Source organism: Rutidosis leptorrhynchoides, chromosome 1 (genome assembly GCF_046630445.1).
Source record: "Rutidosis leptorrhynchoides isolate AG116_Rl617_1_P2 chromosome 1, CSIRO_AGI_Rlap_v1, whole genome shotgun sequence".
NCBI classification, from domain to species: Eukaryota; Viridiplantae; Streptophyta; class Magnoliopsida; order Asterales; family Asteraceae; genus Rutidosis; species Rutidosis leptorrhynchoides.
The window spans coordinates 240993645-241004029 of record NC_092333.1 but is presented as its reverse complement, the minus strand read 5'-3'; the positions used below and the strand labels follow the sequence as shown (position 1 = coordinate 241004029).

Genomic DNA, 10385 nt, shown 5'->3' with positions numbered 1-10385 from the left:
AAGACCCAACATATTAACTGGGGTTTAGCATCTTGCTTAGCAAGCAAGTACTTTAATGCCGAATGGTCTGTATAGACAACCGTCTTTGCTAGTACCAAATAGGATCGGAATTTATCAAACAAAAAGACGATTGCCAGGAGTTCCTTCTAGGTGGTAGTGTAATTAAGTTGGGCTCCTTGCAATGTCTTACTAGCATAATAAATGGGCTTGAAATGTTTTTCAATTCTTTGCCCCAAGACTGCACCAATAGCAAAGTCACTAGCGTCACACATAAGTTCGAATGGAATTGACCAATTCGGAGATATGAGAATGGGTGATTGCGTGAGTTTTGCTTTAAGGAGGTTAAAGGCGTTAAGACACTCGTCTGAAAAGACAAATGGAGCATCTTTCTCAAGAAGTTTGTTCATCGGGGTTGCAATTTTGGAAAAATCTTTAATGAACCGCCGGTAAAAACCGGCGTGCCCCAGAAAACTTCTTACACCTTTCACATTTGACGGTGGTGGTAATTTAGCTATAACTTCCACTTTAGCTCTGTCCACCTCTAGTCCTGCAGTGGAAATTTTATGACCTAAAACAATGCCCTCTCTTACCATAAAATGGCATTTTTCCCAGTTAAGCACAAGATTAGATTCTTCACACCTAATCAACATACGCTCAAGATTATTAAGACATGAGTCAAAAGAATCACCAAAGACTGAAAAGTCATCCATGAATACTTCCATAAAGTCTTCGATCATATCATGAAAAATAGCTACCATACACCTTTGGAAGGTAGCAGGAGCATTGCATAAGCCAAAGGGCATACGTCGGTAAGAGAAAGTACCATAAGGGCATGTAAAGGTGGTTTTCTCTTGGTCCTCGGGTGCTATAGGGATTTGGAAATATCCCGAGAAACCGTCAAGAAAACAATAAAAGTTCTTTCCTGCCAAACTTTCCAACATTTGATCAATGTAAGGAAGGGGAAAATGGTCTTTTCGGGTAGCATCATTTAATTTTCTGTAATCAATGCATACTCTCCAACCCGTGATAGTCCTGGTGGAAATTAATTGGTCGTCTTCATTGGTGATAACGGTCATGCCACCCTTTTTGGGTACACATTGGACCAGACTCACCCAAGGACTATCCGAAATTGGATAAATAAGACCTGCATCTAGGATTTTGACAATCTCCTTTTTAACAACTTCCTGCATATTAGGGTTCAGTCGCCTTTGTCTTTGTACACATGGTTTATAGTTATCTTCCATTAATATTTTATGCGTACAATAAGAGGGACTTATACCCTTGATGTCATGAATTTTCCATGCTAGAGCCGGTTTATGGGCTTTTAACATGGAAACAAGCTTAGACTTCTCACTTACAGAGAGTTCGGATGAAATGATAATCGAAAGAGTAGAACCCTCTTGAAGGTAAGCATATTCCAAGTGTTTTGGAAGTGGCTTGAGTTCTAAAACGGGGGGTTCTTCAATCGATGTTTTACATCGGTAATCATTTCCCAAATCCAACTTTCTGTACTCTTCATCATTTGGCTCATAACCGTTAGTCATCAAGGTGGTCAACATCTCCACTTCTTCCACCATATTCTCTTCATCACCTTCCGCAAAAATGCATTCTCCCATACCTTGCAATTCTGGAAATTCCTGCAACAATTCCGAATATGTGTCTACGGTTTGCAAATAATAACATTGATCATCAGTAGATTCGGGGTATTGCAGGGCATGGTCAACAGAAAAGGTAACCTTCATATCCTCAATACTAAGGGTCAATTTCTGCCCATGAACATCTATCATAGCTCTTGCAGTATTGAGGAAAGGTCGACCTAATATAAGAGGCACACGTGTATCCTCCTCCATGTCCAAAATTACAAAATCAGCCGAAAATACTAAGGTAACTACTTTTACCAACATATTTTCTAAAATTCCACGGGGGAATTTAACAGAGTGGTCTGCTAGTTGAATTGCCATTCGGGTTGGTTTTAGTACCCCGGGGTTTAGCTTAACATATAATGAATAAGGCATTAAATTTATGCTAGCCCCTAAATCCGCTAATGCTTTAATGCATTCCAAATCTCCAAGGAGACATGGTATGGTAAAACTTCCAGGATCTGCTAACTTTTTTGGTATTTTGTTCATCAAGATTGCTGAACAATTAGCATTCATGGTGACTGATGAAAGTTCCTCCATTTTCTTCCGATTAGTAATTAAGTCTTTTAAGAACTTAGCATACTTGGGCATACCTGAGATTACATCAATGAAAGGCATATTTATGTTAATTTGTTTAAACATATCTAGGAATTTCGACCTTTCGGCCTCTAGCCTTTCTTGTTTTTGCTTTCTTGGGTATGGGAGCGGTGGTTGATATGGTTTCACTACGGGTTTTTCCCGTTCTTCCTTTTCAACCACTTATTCCGGCTCCTTAACCGGTTCATCATTTTGGTTCAACGGAACACTGAAATCATAATTTTTGGGCATTTTTGGAGCATCGTATGCTAAACCACTCCGTGTGGTAATAACATTGGCGTGCTCATTTCGGGGGTTCTTATTGGTATCGCCCGGTAAACTTCCTGGTTTTCTCTCACTAAGTAAACTAGCTAACCCACTCATTTGCTTCTCCAAGTTCTGTATTGAGGCTTGTTGGTTTCTAAACTGGTGTTCGTTTTTCTCATTGGTTTGGTTTATGTTTGTGACAAGTTGAGTTTGTGATGCAATTAACTTTTCCAACATACTCTCCAAATTTGACTTTTTCTCTTCCTGTTGGGGTTTTTGATAAAAACCCGGAGTTTGTTGTTGGTACCCGCTACTTGACTCTTGTTGGTAATTGGAATTTTGACCTTGAGGGTTGTAGGGGTAGTTGAAGTTCCGGTTAAACTGGCTCTTCCTTGAAATTGATTATTATTTCTTTGGCTTATGAAAGCCACTTCTTCTTTTTGAGCCATAGTTAAACCGGCATCACAATCTTTTCCTAAATGGAGTCCACCACAGTATTCACAACCTACTTTCATACTATGAATTTCCTTGATGATTTTGTCCATGTTTCGAGCAACACCGTCTATTTTCACACTACTAAGGTCATCATAAGCACCGGCGCTTTGGACTTGAGCATTACGAGTAATTGGTCGTTCTTGATGCCACTCATGAGAATAATCGGCTAGCTTCTCGATTATCTCATAAGCTTCTTGCTCGGTTTTGTCCATGAGTGAACCTCCGGACGCTTGATCAATGGAAATTCGGGTTGCAACATTACAACCCTTGTAAAAGATTTGGACTTTTTGGAAGGTATCCAAACCATGGTTCGGACATCCTCTTAGCATTTTGGAAAATCGATTCCATGCTTCGTACAAGGTTTCCATCGCCTTTTGACAGAATTGGGTAATTTCGTGTTGGAGTCTCGCGGACTTAGAAGCTGGAAAATATTTCTTAAGAAATTTTTCCAACATACCATCCCATGTTTCTATCGTAGCCTCGACCAATGAATCTAACCAACTTCATGCTTCCCCGTAGAGTGTCCATGGGAAAAGTCTTAAAAATATGGCCTGGTCAGTGTCTGGTTCAAGTTTGAAAAGAAGACATATCTCTTGAAAGAGACGAATATGTTCGTTTGCATCTTCATTTGGACCACCACTAAATTGACACCTGTTATTAATCATTTGAAGAATAGGTCCTTTTATTTCAAAATTTACCTCACCAGTGGGCGGAGTAATCGCACTACCTTGGCCGGTTCGGGTTGCTTTCATCTTAGCCGCCATTGATTGTCTTGGTACCAACGGTCTTTCTCCTTCCATTTCAAAATTTGGGGGTTGAACGGGTTTACCAAAATCTGAATATCGAGGCTTGGTTGTACTTGATTCTGAATCAAAAGTTTCTTGCTTTGATGAAGATTCAAAAAGTTCAAGTACTTCTTTTGGAATTCTACCAAGCTTTCTATCAGGTTCCGTAAATGGTGTAAGTAATGGAGATTCTGAACTTCGGGTATGTGGCATATGCAACCTATAATCTGTCAATCACACAACTAACAAAAACTATTAAACATACCGATTCTACAAGATTATTCAAAGACTATTAATAATTTAAAATAATTAAGAAACTACTTAATCACAAATTAGTTAATAATTCTATTTTGACACAAAACTGTCCCCGGCAGCGTCGCCAAAAACTTGATGTGCGGAAAGTGGTATATGAATTGTTGTATAAAATAATATGGAAAAATACCGATTAGAGATTGCTACACACTAACGGGCAGTGTAGCCGATCGTGTAGTAGTATAGTAACTGGTTTAGTTCCGTGTATCGTTCCAAGGACAGTTGTATTAGCCAAACTAGAATTAGAAACTATATTAAGATTAACTAAGTAAATGAAACTTAAAGGTACAAGTTTTATGTTTTGGTGGCTATTTAACGATTTAGCCAAATCAGACAAGGTTAAATGTAAAAACAATATTTTTGGTCTTTTAAGTTTATAAGATAAAAAAATGCAAAGAAAGCAAGTAAGATAGATTTGATATCAATTTAAGGAAAAATGCTCATCTAGACTTTTTACCCTCGATGTTGAATATTATTTAGGATTAAGACCGGATTGATTGATTATGCACGAGAACTAATTGATCGGTTTACCAAGAGTAATCTTGAGTAAACACTCAAACGGGATTACAAGACGAAAGTGATGTTCTTTTCACCTAAGACCTCCTATTTGTAATCAATAATTCAACTAGTCTAAAGACTTGAAGAATGATCAAGTCAATGGTGTATTGATCATGATCCACTCCTATGTCAACTTATGGTTTAGCCTAGTTCATTCCCTTGGTCCAGTTAAATGCTCAATTCACCCAACCCAAGTAATCAATTTAGGGTAGTAATAAGATCCCTATAAACATCACTAGATAAGGCAAATTACTAACACCTATTAGTTATATGGAATCGAGTAATGAAAATATGTATAACATAATCTAGGGAATTGATCGTTCACCTATATAACTACACATATCAATTAGGCTATCCGAAAGTATCTACAAGAGTCGTTCTTACATTCCTATGTAAGCTAACCATTTGAACTCAACTTATCCCTTTTGGTAAAAGATGGATAAACACATGTCACTAGGTGTAAATCAATACATTAATTTAACAAGATGATGTTTCTTAATCAAATGAGCATATCAATTAGTTGAATCGAAAGGATTAAACTTTAACAAGAATGGTTCTTGTATTCAAACATCAAACTATCGTGCATAATAATAATCAATCAAAAGTAAACATTCAACATCTCGGTTATTTATCTAGACAAACATTATAGAGTTTAGCCAACAATCATAATTACAAACAAAATAACAATCAACTGATAAGTAGAATTCATTATTGGAGAACAAGAAAACAACCTACTAGAGAATGAATCTTGGATGGAGAAGGTTTTGATCTTTGAAGACTTGATGTTGAGCCTCTTCCAAGAGCTTGGAGTTCACCAAATTTTCTCCCAAAATCGTCTCTGTAACCTCTGGTTTCATATGTGATAAAACAATTCCTCAATCAGTAGGTTTTAAAGTGGAGAAAGTAGGTCAAAAGTCAAAAGTGGCTAAAACCTACTACAGGACGGCGTCCTAAAGGCTGGACGGCATCCCATTGTAAAGCCTTGGATGGCGTCCCAATTCTCGAGATGGCATCCCATTTAAAAGAGCTGGACGGCGTCCCAAAGCCCCGGACGGCGTCCTAATGTACTGAAACTTACTGTCTCATTTTCTTTTTAGTCCTCTTCCATTTAGACGAATTACCAATCATTTGAAGCTTTGTTTTACCATTTTAGAGCACTAAATAGACCTTAATTCGTATCGGGATCAACCAAGGTCATAAATCATCAAAACTCTTTATAAATCACTCTCCAATACAAATTTGCACATCTTGGCCTATCACTTGTAGAAACGCCTTCATTATCCTTGATTCTAGAGCATTTTTACACGATATTGTGATAATGCTAAAAACGAACATATATTTCATAGCATTATTCCTCAAGAAAGACAAGCTTTTAGTTGCAATTGTTCTATTTACAAGTGATATTCGTTTAAATAATAAAAGGTGAAGACAAAAGACAGATTCGACGAATTGAAGACGCAAACGACCAAAAAGCTCAAAAGAACAAAAGACAATCAAAAAGGTTCCAATTATTGATAAGAAACGTCTCGAAATTACAGAAGTACAAGATTCAAAACGCAAAGTACAAGATATTAAATTGTACGCGAGGACGTTCGAAAATCCGGAACCGGGACTAGAGTCAACTCTTAACGCTCGACGCAACGGACTAAAAATTACAAGTTAACTATGTATATAAATATAATATAATATATAATTAATTATATTAATTATATATATATTATATATATATAATAAAAACCGTCGGCAGCAAGAAACTCCAAGGGTGCGAGCTGTAAATCCCTCTCCGCGACTCGCGGAGTTTTAAGGGCATTTTGCCGCGAGTCGCGGAGCCCCAAATTTCAAGTCTGGCTATAAAGCCAACCGAATTCTGATCAAATTTAACACATCTTTTTCTTTCTTCCTCTTCATACGTAAATATATTTATATTTATAATTTATATTTTAATTTTAATTATAATTCTAATAATAAGGGTATGTTAGCGAATGTTGTAAGGGTGTAAGTCGAAATTCTGTCCGTGTAACGCTACGCTATTTTTAATCATTGTAAGTTATGTTCAACCTTTTTATATTAATGTCTCGTAGCTAAGTTATTATTATGCTTATTTAAAACGAAGTAATCATGATGTTGGGCTAATTACTAAAATTGGGTAATTGGGCTTTGTACCATAATTGGGGTTTGGACAAAAGAACGACACTTGTGGAAACTAGACTATGGGCTAATAATGGGCTTTATATTTGTTTAACTAAATGAAAGTTTGTTAATGTTAATATAAAGATTTATAATTGGGCGTCCCTATAAATTACCATATACACTCGATCGGACACGATGGGCGGGGTATTTATATGTACGAATAATCGTTCATTTAACCGGACACGGGAATGGATTAATAGCCACTAGAATAATTAAAACAGGGGTGAAATTACATTCAAGGGTAATTGGTGTAATTGTTAACAAAGTGGTAAAACCTTGGTTTACACGCAGTCGATAACCTGGTGTATTCATTAAACAAAGTATTAAAACCTTGTTACAATTCAAATCCCCAATTAGTTGGAATATTTATCTTCGGGTATAATAATAATTTGACAAGGACACTTGCAATTTATATTTATGACTGATGGACTGTTATGGACAAAAACCAGACGGACATATTGAATAATCCAGGACAAAGGACAATTAACCCATGGGAATAAAACTAAAATCAACACGTCAAACATCATGATTACGGAAGTTTAAATAAGCATAATTCTTTTATATCATATTTAATTTCCTTTATTTTATATTTAATTGCACTTCTAATTATCGCACTTTTATTTATTGTTATTTTATTTAATCGCACTTTTAATTATCGTACTTTTAATTATCGCAATTTAATTTTATCGCATTTTTATTATTCGCAATTTCATTATCGTTATTTACTTTACGCTTTAATTTAAAGTCTTGTATTTATTTTATATTTTACATTAGGTTTTAACTGCGACTAAGTTTTAAAATCGACAAGCCGGTCATTAAACGGTAAAAACCCCCCTTTATAATAATAATATCACTTATATATATATTTGTATTTTTATAAAAGTAAACTAATATAGCGTTGAGCTTTGTTTAAAGATTTCCCTGTGGAACGAACCGGACTTACTAAAAACTACACTACTGTACGATTAGGTACACTGCCTATAAGTGTTGTAGCAAGGTTTAAGTATATCCATTCTCTAAATAAATAAATATCTTGTGTAAAATTGTATCGTATTTAATAGTTTTTCCTAGTAAAATAATAACTATTTTATATACACCTCGTTCGACATCAAGTATTTTTGGCGCCGCTGCCGGGGAACTATCTTAAAAGCCGGAAGCGCAACGCTAATATAAAAAAAAAAAAAAAGATTTTTAGTTACTTTTATTAAAAAGTCGCTTTTGTAAAAATACGTTTTAATTATTCAAAAATATAAAAAGAAAAACAAAAATATTAGTATTTTTAAGATTTTGTTAAATATTTAAGTTTTATAGTTTCTTTATTTCTATTTTAGTTTATAAAAATATAAATTTTATTAAACATCTTTTATTTATTTTAAAAAAACAGAAAACATAAAATAAAAAAAAAAATAAAGAAAAACGCGTAAAAAGAAAAACCTGTCAACTGAATTCTGGATCCCCGCGACTCGCGGGGTTTTCTTCTCTCTTTGCCGCGACTCGCGGAGACCTTCTGACACACGGACAAAACCCTAATCAAGCATTGATTACGGGTTATTTTAAATTATTATTAATTATTTAACCTAATTATAATTATAATTATTATTATTTTTAGTTTTAGTTTTATTTTTACTTTTTATTTATTTATGTATTTAGTATTAATTAAGTTTTTATAAAATTATAAAATTAGTAGTTTAATAAAATAATAATATAAAAATAATATTTTTATAAAAATTGTACTTTTTACAACTTTTTGTATATTTTTATATTTTGTCCCTTTTTAATCGTTGTAGCGTAATATTTGTATTTTTTAGCTCATATTTAATTTTAAACTTAGTTTTTGCTATAGTTATTTTTACTCCTAGATTTTTAGGCTTTGCCGTAGAATTCCTTAAGTGCTTTTTCTTTAGACTAAGATTTAGGTGCTTTAGAATTTTGCGACGCCTTTTTAAGTTTTAGTTTCTTTTTAAGTTATTTCCATTTGGGATTTAGTTTTTCCTGTAAGCTTTAATATTTTTAGACCTTTTACTATGTATCAATTATCATTCCAATTAGTAATTTCAATTTGCGATTATAATTTTAAGTTAGTTGTAGTAATAAGGTTAAATTAGTTAAGTATTTTTAAGTTTTGATAAGTTTCTTTTATTTTTCCGTCACCTTTTATTTTTCAATTATTTTTTTTTCTTTTTCGACCTTTTGCGACGAACTCTTTGTCTTTCTTATTTCTCGCCATTCTAGTTTTTAGGACTTAGAATTTTATTCTACTTCTTATCTAAATTTCTTAAAATTACGAAAATTTATTTTGAGTAGTTAAATTAATAGACATCAAAATTTTCTGGTTCGTAGTAATAGTTGGATTTGTACGTGGACCGGGTTATTGGAGCCAAACAGTCCTCAATTATATTGAGACCAAACGAATCCTGCCCCTCTGCTGCATCTTTTGGCTATTCGAAACGTGGGCAAAATCAGAAAAGTCTATTGATTGGATAACTTATTATAACTTTTCTTTCCTTTTAAAAACTAATAGGATATTCTGTGAATGCACCGAGCAAGACGTTCATCACCTTTTGTACGTTCACCACCTGTAACTCGATCAAGACATCGTTTAACAAATATAACCGCCGTTGATTTTTCTTTAGAATCGTCATCCAGTCGACCAAGTACTTCAGTTCAAATTACCGATAATCCATTTTTTGAACCCAACCTCACAATTGAGAATCCAGAAAATATTCAGGAACGGTTCATAGATCCTGAACCATTAAACTTTCCTCCGGAACCACCAATCATTCAAACAGAGATTGTTGAGGAACGAACTATTAAATCAGAATCATCTATTGATACCGATTCAACAAATTCAATTATGGAGAATCTGGAACCTTTAAGTATGGAAGACCGAATGAGAGCTAAACGCACTGGCCAAGGTCACGCAATTACTCATCCAGACATTAATGCGCCAGATTATGAAATCAAAGGACAAATTTTACACATGGTGACTAATCAATGCCAATTTAGTGGTGCGCCGAAGGAAGATCCAAATGAACATCTACGTACCTTTAATAGGATCTGCACACTATTTAAAATCCGAGAAGTGGAGGATGAACAGATATATCTCATGTTATTTCCCTGGACTTTAAAGGGAGAAGCCAAAGATTGGTTGGAATCGTTACCTGAAGGGGCGATCGATACATGGGACGTTTTAATTGATAAATTTCTTAAACAATTTTTTCCTGCATCTAAAGCCGTAAGACTTCAAGCAGAAATTGTTACGTTCACACAGAAGCCAAATGAAACTCTATATGAGGCGTGGACAAGATATGGAAAGTTATTAAGAGGATGTCCGCAACATGGTTTAGACACCTGTCAAATAGTACAAATATTTTACCAAGGATGCGACATCACTACAAGGAAAGATATAGATATAGCAGCTGGTGGTTCTATTATGAAGAAAACCGAAACTGATGCTTACAAAATTATTGATAACACTGCTTCCCACTCACATGAGTGGCACCAAGAAAAAGACATCATTAGATCATCTAAAGCAGCTAGAGCCGATTCTAGCCATGACTTA

At 34.7% G+C, this 10385-nt stretch overlaps 1 non-coding gene across 1 annotated transcript; it reads left to right on the top strand.

Annotated features, from left to right (window-relative positions):
• The first annotated feature begins 3278 nt into the window (after window positions 1–3278).
• On the top strand, window positions 3279–3385 carry LOC139887004 (small nucleolar RNA R71). The gene has a single exon (XR_011772859.1). It is a non-coding gene; the product is annotated as a small nucleolar RNA R71 (small nucleolar RNA).
• The last annotated feature ends 7000 nt before the right edge of the window (window positions 3386–10385 follow it).